The following is a 9,326-nucleotide window of genomic DNA, read 5'->3' on the forward strand; positions in this document are numbered from 1 at the left end:
GGGTGTCATTATTAAGTAGGAGTTTCACCCAACAGTAATTTGGGGTTGTTTCTCTGAGGTTTACATATTGAAAAGAGCAGACAAGGAGGAAGAGATGGAGAAGATAAGGGATTAAGAGATTTTTTTTTTGCTTAAACCCTCCCTTTTTTGTTTTTTTAGTGTAATGACCAAATACAACATGTAAATGTGTAGGCTATTTCTTAGCATCAGCTTTAGTTGGGGATCAAAGATTTTTCCTGAAACATAGAATCATGAAAATTTTTTCAGCTCTGAAGCAACATAATAACATTGTTATGTTTCACCATCAAAAGGCAGACGGGATAAGTAGATGGCTCTGTCTTGAAAATATTAGAAGTTGTTCAAGGGGTTGGAAAATCTAATAAGCAATTTGATTCTTAAGCAATTCCTGCAGTCCCCTCCAATGTGTTTTATAAGCCATTACTCCCACCACAGAAAGCTATCAACTTCACGTTTCATGGGTTTCATTTATGTCTTAAGCCCCTGCCCATATGGGTATCTCCAACCTCTGATACTAGCTGACTTATACAACCATCCAAAGTGCCATGCAATATACAGCCACAGAATTAAATCCTGTATAATTTAATAAGAAATAGGTCCTGGATTTCTCTTTTGCTACAAGCATACAGAAAAATGACTGCCGAATCTTTCCCACTGTCCATCTAAATATATACTTCTTGAGCAACAAGTGCTATAGAAAGAACCAAATTTGCAGTGCAGACTCCCCAGTTCAATAGGTTTACATTTTACTTAACAAACTCAGGTCTTTAAACCATATTAAAACTGTCAGTAGTCCTGTCCTTACCAAACTAATCACAGTCACTGTAAGGTCTCTCTCCCCACTTCAGGATGACTTCAGTGTTCCATAATTTCATGCAAAGCAGACATTTACAGTGGTCTTTCCGATCTGTGATTACCACCACTGACTACCTTCAAAGCCCATGTTGTCCCCGAGAGGCTGGTTTATGCCTACCTTTTTCAGCAGAACATCTTCGTGGAATTTTGAACCTTGGTAGCTGTAGCCCAGCCTTCCTAGGTGAATCACACCTAAGTCATTTCCTTTTGAGCCTCTGCCTCCCCACCCTTAGGCCCTGTGAAAAAGTGGAAGGGCCTACTCCGAGGTACCCTAACCACTGCTGCTTTGCTTCCTGGGGAAATCTCCCTTTCCTTTTCCTAGAAGCCTCTCAACTTCTCTCCATTTCCTTGGGATAATCCCCTCAAGGAGTTCCAGTTAGAAAACAAAGCAAAAAAGGAACTTGTCGTTGGATTATTTGAATTTTGACTCCATCACAATGGGTCCCAGAACAAAAAGGGGAGGTTACCCTCTCAAGGTGGGGTTCGAAAAATGAGAAAACACAAATTAAAATTTCAATAAATTATTCTGTCAACCTACAGCTAGGTGGCCTTGGAGAAGTCACAGTAAAAGCCCCAGTACCTCTAAGTCTCATCAGAATTTTACATCTAAAAAAGAAAAAACAAAACATTTCTGCAGGTCAAAAGAGGGCAAGCATACGAAAATGTTTTGATGTTAAATATTAGTAGTAACAGTTATTCTTGATTTTTTTAATGCCCCTTGCAAAGCAGATGCCAATTTATAGCTGGGAGACAGAAGACAGAAGAGTCCAGTCTTCCATATACTATTTCTTATGTAGTTTGGATTTGGTCTGAACTATACTGAATTCCATGCTATCTAAAATCCCTGGAGACTCTGCAAAGGCATCACTTTTAGCACTCCTCTGGCTAAGAATGCCAGTGGCTCCATTAGACAAACTCCCATAGGAACACCTCCATTCTCTGGGGTTCTCCCGACATCAGTTTGGCCTTAAAGATTATGAGCATCTAGGGAAGCAGTGGAGAAATGTCAGCGTGTGTGTTCGATTTGAATCTCTGTGTGAGTGTTGAAGACTTCAGCGTCTCTAAAGGGTATTTAAGTAAATGCCAATGTTCAGGGCTGACTTTATATACAAGCGGGTTAGGCCTCTACCTATTTGACTTAAATGTAAGCATCCTTGGCTGGAAATGGAACTCCTATGAGGTAGTGCTCCAACCCTAGAAACACTTTTAAAATGTTGAATTTGACCTGGTTAAGATATTGCTTTATACTTTCCTAGGTATACAGTGGCAAGAATGGACTTATCTGACCATCACACACCAGGATTTGGGTTTTAAAAGTCCAGGAAAGAGGAGTAGTATATTATCATATGAAGGGAAGAGGAAGTCAAAGCACAGATGGGGGCGGGGTTATGGTGGGTGCTGAGTAAAACAGGTAGAATACCAAAGCAGAAGGCCTTCTGCATCTAGAAGACAGATGGTCCTAGGTACTAGGTAGGAGAGCAACAAAGAGAAATGCCAGGCAAAGACAAAGCAGGAAAAATACATGATTTATCTGTGCCACAATTGCTTGGCAGGGTCTTTCCCCCATTCACATTTGACTCCACTGAAATTAGTTAAGCATTCATATCACAGACATGTATTTTTTACTCATTAAAATATGACAAATGTGACCTGAAATGGCTCCTCTAACACTAGTAACCTCCTACCTGGTTTGTAGACCTTTAGTTCAACATGCTCTGAGCCTCAATTTCTTCACCAGGAAACTGATGATAGTTGTATCTGTAGGGATAGGCAGAACAGATCTAAGTACAAATTTCAGAGCCCCAACCATTTCCCTTTTAAATAAGAAGTGACAATTCCTTTTCACAATTTTTCTGGCAAGAACAGAAGTTATGTTAACCTGTAAGTTAACTTGTGATAAAGGTGGCATCCATTCTAAAGCAGGACAGGCTCATTGTTCTAGGTCTGTCTCCTGATTAGAGTATCCAAAGTGAAAATCACACTTTAGAGGTTCCTGTAGCTGGTCTAATGTGTTCCCATGTGCATCACATTTTTTTTCTACAAATTCCATTGATGGGCAACTGTAATGAGAACCCCAGGGAAGATACAACCCCTACAACATGAACTGACATTTACAAATGTTCCTTTACTTTCCACCTTTTTCTGCTTTTTCAGATTCCACCCAGATAATGACAATCAGAATTGAAATTAGGAGTATTCAGTGAATCACTCAGTTCTTTGCTAGAATGGTGGTCTGACCCCTCTGTAGAGTTGTTCTTAAATTATGTTTATAGCAAACAACTGGAGGAAAAAAAAAATTTAACACAGATGAGTCCTGAGGTCTTTCTATCCAGTCACTTCTTCTGTAAGCTTTCCAGAAAATACTCTAGATTTAATGATTAAGAACTACATATTGCCTCTTCATTCTTGTATGCTGCAATTCAATGTTATTTTCTACTCGATATGCCAAATCTCATGACCTGAATAGATTTAATTTGGTGTTGTTTTCTGAAGGTAAATAGCAAGGTATCATTAAAGAAACTTTTTCAGAATTATTATATGCCTAATGATAGTCCAGAACCTCAGTTTTACCAAATTGTACAAGTATTATAATGAAACATATGTATATATTATATACCAGGGATCAAAAATTTTATGGAAAATGTATATTATGAAAAAACTATGCATGGATTTCAAAATTTTTTACATCAAAGTCAACTCATATTAACTTGTTAAAACATGTCTGAAAAAGATCTAACTTGAGGCACTAAGAAGGCTAAGACATCAGTTGGAAAAGAGCCCCTTATCAGAAAATCATGAATTCTGCTAAAATTGAAGCAATGTTACCAGAAAGAGATTCTCCCTGATCCAGACCCCAAGAGAGGGTTCTTGGATCTTGCCCAAGAAAGAATTCAGGGTGAGTCCATAAAGTGAAAGCAAGTTTATTAATTAAAGGAATAAATAACGGCTACTCTGTAGATGGAGCAGCCTTGAGGGCTACTGTTTGCCCATTTTTATGGTTATTTCTTGATTATATGCTAAATAAGGGGTGATTTACGCCTCCCCTTTTTAGACCATATAGGGTAACTTCCTGATGTTGCCATGGCATTTGTAAACTATCATGGCACTAATGGGAATGTGGCAGTGAGGACAACTAGAGGTCACTCTCGTGGCCATCTTGGTATTGGTGGATTTTAGCAGGCTTCCTTACTGCAACCTGTTTTATCAGCAAGGTCTTTATGACTTGTATCTTGTGCTGACCTATCTCATCCTGTGACAGAATGCCTTAACCATCTGGGAATGCAGTCCAGTAGGTTTCAGACTCATTTTACCCAGCCCCTATGCAACACAGAATTGCTCTTGTTCAAATGCCTCTAACACAAGGACAAACATCAAATTTATAGTGAAGCTTGGATAGAAGAAAGGTGAAATCACTGATGTTTTATGAAAAGTTTATGAGGACAATACCTCAAAGAAATCAGCAATTTGTAAGTGAATAACTCATTTTAAGAATGGAGACGATGTTGAAAACGAAACCCACAGCAATAGACCATTTACATCTTTTACAGGGAAAACAATTTTGTCCATGCCGTAAGTAAAGAGGACTGACATTTGACAGCAGAAACAATAGGCAATACCAGATATCTCAACTGGTCCAGCTTATACAATTCTGACTGAAAAATTAGTTAAGTAAACTTTCCACTCAATGGGTGTCAAAATGGATCACCCAGATTAGCCTCAGACAAGATCAGAGTTTTCAATGGAAATTTTAAACAAATGGCAGCAAGATCATAAAGCATTTATTTAAAGAATTGTAACAAAAGATGAAACATGGCGCTACCAGTAAAATCCTCAAGATGAAGCATAACCAAAGCAATGACTACCAAGATGAGGAAGTGGTCAAGCAAAAGCAGACTCATCAACAGCAAAGGTCCTGGCAACAGTTTTCTGGGATGCACAAAGTATTTTGTTTGTTGACTTTCTCATGATCCAGAGAACAATAGCATCTGCCTATTATGCAAGTATTATTGAGAAAGCCAGCCAAAGCTTTACCAGAAAAACACCCAGAAACCTTCACCAGTGTCCTGCACCATGAAAATGTTCCTGCAAACATGGGTAATTTTGTGAGTTTCAGTGAAAAATCATTAGGCATTTACTTTATTGTCCTGATTTGGCACCAACTGATATTTTTGTTTCCTAGTCTTAAATATTTAAAGGTCACCCATATTTCTTCAGTTAATAATGTAAAAACCAGTGCACTGACATGGTTAAATTCTCAGTTCTTTAGGCATAAACTAAATGGTTGGTATTATTGCTTACAAAAGCATCTTGAACTTGGTGGAGCTTATGTTGATAAATAAAGTCTATATTATCTTTTAATTCCATTTTTTTCAAAAACATTTTGAAGTTCCCTCATAATTTTAATTTTATGCTCATAAAAAATTGACATGTTTATTTACATGTATTTTTATATTTCCCCAAATAACAAAAAGGAATTTTGTTGGAGGTCTTTTTGTTACATGTTTTTCATAAGTCAGTGCACATTAACCCTCCACCCACCACCCAGTGTTCTGCATCTATTATAGCTTTCCTTGCAATATTGCTCTAACTGGTGAAAAACTAAAATGGAGGAATAGATAATAAGGTAATCTGTTTCTTAGCTTATGATTCTATGTAGTTCAATTGTTCCTCTATTAAGTCATTTCCCCCAATGCTCCTTGGGTGTGAGAAGGAACTTTGTAGCCTGAAAATCCCTTGTTAGTTCATATCTTCCTCAGTTATCTGCTTCAGGATGTGAACTGCCAACATTAACAATAAGAAAATGTGGAGTTTCTCATAAGTCATAGCTGTGCTTCATGTTAAGGAAAAGTAGGGTACCAGGATAATTAAGAGCATGGCTCTGGTGCCAGATGGTTCTGGTGCAAACCATCACCTTGCCATTTATTAGCTACCAGACCCTCTATTTCAGTATCTTCATCTGTATAATGAAAATAACAGTATATGTCTCACAGGAATTCTGTAGGACTAAGTGAATTAATATATGCAAAGCACATGGAACAATGTTTGGGACATGGACAGCAACAATTGTTAGTTATTTTATGAGAAAATATAGATGATGTGTTAAGAAATTAAATACTTTATATATGGTGAACCCTCATTATAGATATTAAATGTTATTTATTAAAACCCTAAATTAGGTTTTAAATCTGCTAATAAATTACATTTAAATAATTTAAAGCCTAATAATATGGAAAGATTTCTAGGAGTATATTCACAAGTTTTGAAAGAATATTGAGTTATTTCAGTTAATTCCAACAGAACAGAAGGGATAAGGAAAAGGATAAAGCAAACTAGGAACCACAAACTAGAAGGGAATGAATTGCAGACTTTGAGACAAAGTATACCTGGTGAAGGGAAATTCAATAAATGAGTATTTAAACAGGCATTCAGGAATCTTACATAACCTAATGCAGAATGCAGGATGATGATTCAAGACCTATAATCAACGAGACAAGACAATCTACATAATGTTGATTTATTTATCATCTTAGCTAGGCAGGCGCTGGGTGAGATCTATAAGCAGGTAATAGGGAAGAGGGGCCCAAACTAGAGGTAAGATATAAAATCAAACTCCTGACATTAGAAGGAAAGTGATGAGAATGAAATGTACAAATCTTTATAGCATCACCACAGGAACTCAAGTCTAGGGAATAATGGAGATCTAGTCATGAGAAGTGGAGCATAAATTGGCGGTTAGTTCCTAAGCTAGTGGTAGGCTCCAGGGAAAAGACCCAATTTTCAGAGTCTGCGAGTTTTCACAGTGTAAATGCTCTCAACATGGCTGACTGCAAGCTACTTAGGTGACATCATCTGGCTTGTGAAATTCCTGGGAAATTAACAATTGGCTCTCATGAGCCAGTGTAAGTCAGCTCCATCATACCTGGAAGCCTGGTTTTCAAAATGTCAAAAGGTTAAGAGACAGGCAAGGAGTATATCGATGCTGAATCCCCAAGTGGTGAGCTAGAACTTCTTCACTCCTCCTGCCAAAAATCAAGTTTGATCTTGAAAAATGAGACAAGGCTGAGCTTTTAGAATGGGTAATCAGGTAGCCCCACTTAAAATTAGCAAGCCTGGAAAAAATCTGGGCTGACTCCCCTACAGCTGGCCCCCATATCTGCATGGTTTTAATCAGAAAAAGTGAGTCCATGTAATCCTCAGCCACTAACACTAGCTGACTAGCCAGTTCAGGCTCAACACAGACTATCCTGATTAGCAGCAGGGACTACTGATTCCATGACAGAAACTGAATCGATAAATGTTCTTTTAGGAAAGAAAATGCTATTTCATTTTTACTCATAAATTATCCTGCTTTTCCAGAATAAAGTTAAAAAACAACCGGTGACAATAACATTAATAGTTAGCATTACTTGAGAAAATGCTGCATGACTGGCACAGTCCTAGGCTCTTTACTTTTGTGAACCATACTACCCACTAGTGAAGTGGTTTCAATCACTAGTCCCTGGAGCCCAGAGCCTCTTGGAAATGCCAGGGGGTCGGGGGTAAACTGAGGAGGGAAGAGAAAACCAAGTTGCTGAGGCTTTTCATTCTGATTTTCACTTACACAGAGTCTCTCCATTTTCATCTGTTTATATACTGAAGTTTCATAGATTTCTTTCCAAAACAGGCCTCTATTTTGTTTAAATTGAGGGGAAAAAAAACTTAAAGTAATCCTACAATTTCACTTTTTTCTTGCTATAAAAATTTTTTTAAAATCTAAGATAAAAGACATAATATTACCTATATATATATATATCTGTACCTCCCTAAGGTTATTACCTTTCAGAAGTTTTGGGGGTTTTATGTACACTTAGGGTAGATTTTAATTTCTATATTTAACGTCTGAGTAAATTTATACTTCCTCAGAGTATAAACAGGTGAGCAGGGATCCTAACTGAGGTTTTTCTTTTATGTTCTTATTGACAAAAATAGGCAGTTACTTATTCTCTCATACAAAGGCCTTATAAATTGGTCCCTTTGTCTTTCTGTGAAATCCAGTGGTACACCTAAGGATGACATTCACCTCTGCCCAGACTACCACTTACATCTAAGTCAACTGTCCCCCAGAGGAGGAAGCCCCCACATTAAATTCCATAAAATACACTCTCATGGGAAGGGAATAGACCAGATGGTTGATGCTCTGGCCCCATGGGTTCATATAGTTCTTAAATGTTATCTCCTCCTTAGGCCAGGCTTTTATCATTAAGCATTAATACTATTTAAAAGGGATAAAAGATTGTCAAACTATGGAAGATTTCAAGAGCAAATAAATGTGAGTTTATCAATTTCAGAGTCAAAGAATATTAAAAATTAAATTAAAAATATACAATTAACTTAATACATTTTGAATTTGGACTAATTGTTTGAAATTCAAAAGGACCCCAGGATATTTTTTACTTGAAACACAGAAATAAAAAATTTATACTAAACAGGCAGAGTTTGCCCTCAAGGTTGAAAACATTAATCACCATGCATCTAACTGTTAACTGTAAAAAATCATTTTTCTTCTGATTTAAAGGGAATTATTTAGTGAATGTTTTTAACTTCTCTGCTTTCTCAAGCAGAGGCAGTAACATGGGGTCAGGTTCTGGCCTCCTATGCCCCTTCACGTCCCCATTCTCTACAAGGAGCTGCCTTTGATATACAAAAGGGAGCTCCCTAGCCCAAAGAATGCACAAAGCCCAGGAAGAAATGAGGCTCTGTAAGCAATGTAATTGAGATTCAGTGACCAAATTCAGGAAATAATTGGAGTTGAACAGTCTTTTAAGACTAAGGTATATTTTGGCCCCACATAAAGATGAACTTGAGGCATCAATCAATAGGGAAAGGTCTTCACAGGACTGTCTGAAGCGTTCCATAGTATTCAGAAGACCATCAAGCTGGAAACAGCAGCTTTAAAAAAAAAAAAAAATGGTGGGGGCTTTTCATAGGTTGGATGGGAATATTTACTATCAAGAAGGAAATAGGACAAACAAATATACTTTATAGCCTATTTATGCAGGTTTCTCATGAAGCCAAACCACCCCAACTACCTGATTGGCCTATAATGTTATTGTTGAGCTCTTCAGTATTGACATTTCTTTAGGTGGGATCCAAGATAGCTTTCCTGACACAAAACTCTATTCCACAAGTAATAGTAAAGTAAGATTCAAAAGGATTCCTCATCATCTGATTCTTGGTTAGAGATTTTTTATCTGAGACAAGAAAATTTCACAGTATCTTTTAAACTTTCTGGTTCTGGACAACATACCTGCCTGATTTTGCCTTGGGAAACACCCTTTTCCTTTTATAGATATGGATTTTGGAAAAATGTCCATTATTGAGTTTTCGGTTGCTGTTTGCTTTTTTTTTTTTTTTTTTTTACATTAGTCGAAACTTTGGACAGGGATTATCTACTAGAATTAATCCTCCTCACA

The 9,326-nt window shown here is 37.3% G+C and overlaps 1 long non-coding RNA gene across 1 annotated transcript in view; it reads right to left on the reverse strand.

Annotated features, from left to right (window-relative positions):
- Positions 1–3,722, reverse strand: part of LOC116538712 — a 344,965-nt gene extending 341,243 nt beyond the window's left edge. The window contains exon 1 of the long non-coding RNA XR_004263761.1: positions 2,559–3,722. This is a non-coding gene — a long non-coding RNA (uncharacterized LOC116538712). The remainder of the gene's footprint in view (positions 1–2,558) is intronic.
- Between the last annotated feature and the right edge of the window lie 5,604 nt (positions 3,723–9,326).

This window comes from Sapajus apella, unplaced genomic scaffold (genome assembly GCF_009761245.1).
Source record: "Sapajus apella isolate SASKATOON/1434 unplaced genomic scaffold, GSC_monkey_1.0 scaffold122, whole genome shotgun sequence".
In the NCBI taxonomy this organism is placed as follows: domain Eukaryota; kingdom Metazoa; phylum Chordata; class Mammalia; order Primates; family Cebidae; genus Sapajus; species Sapajus apella.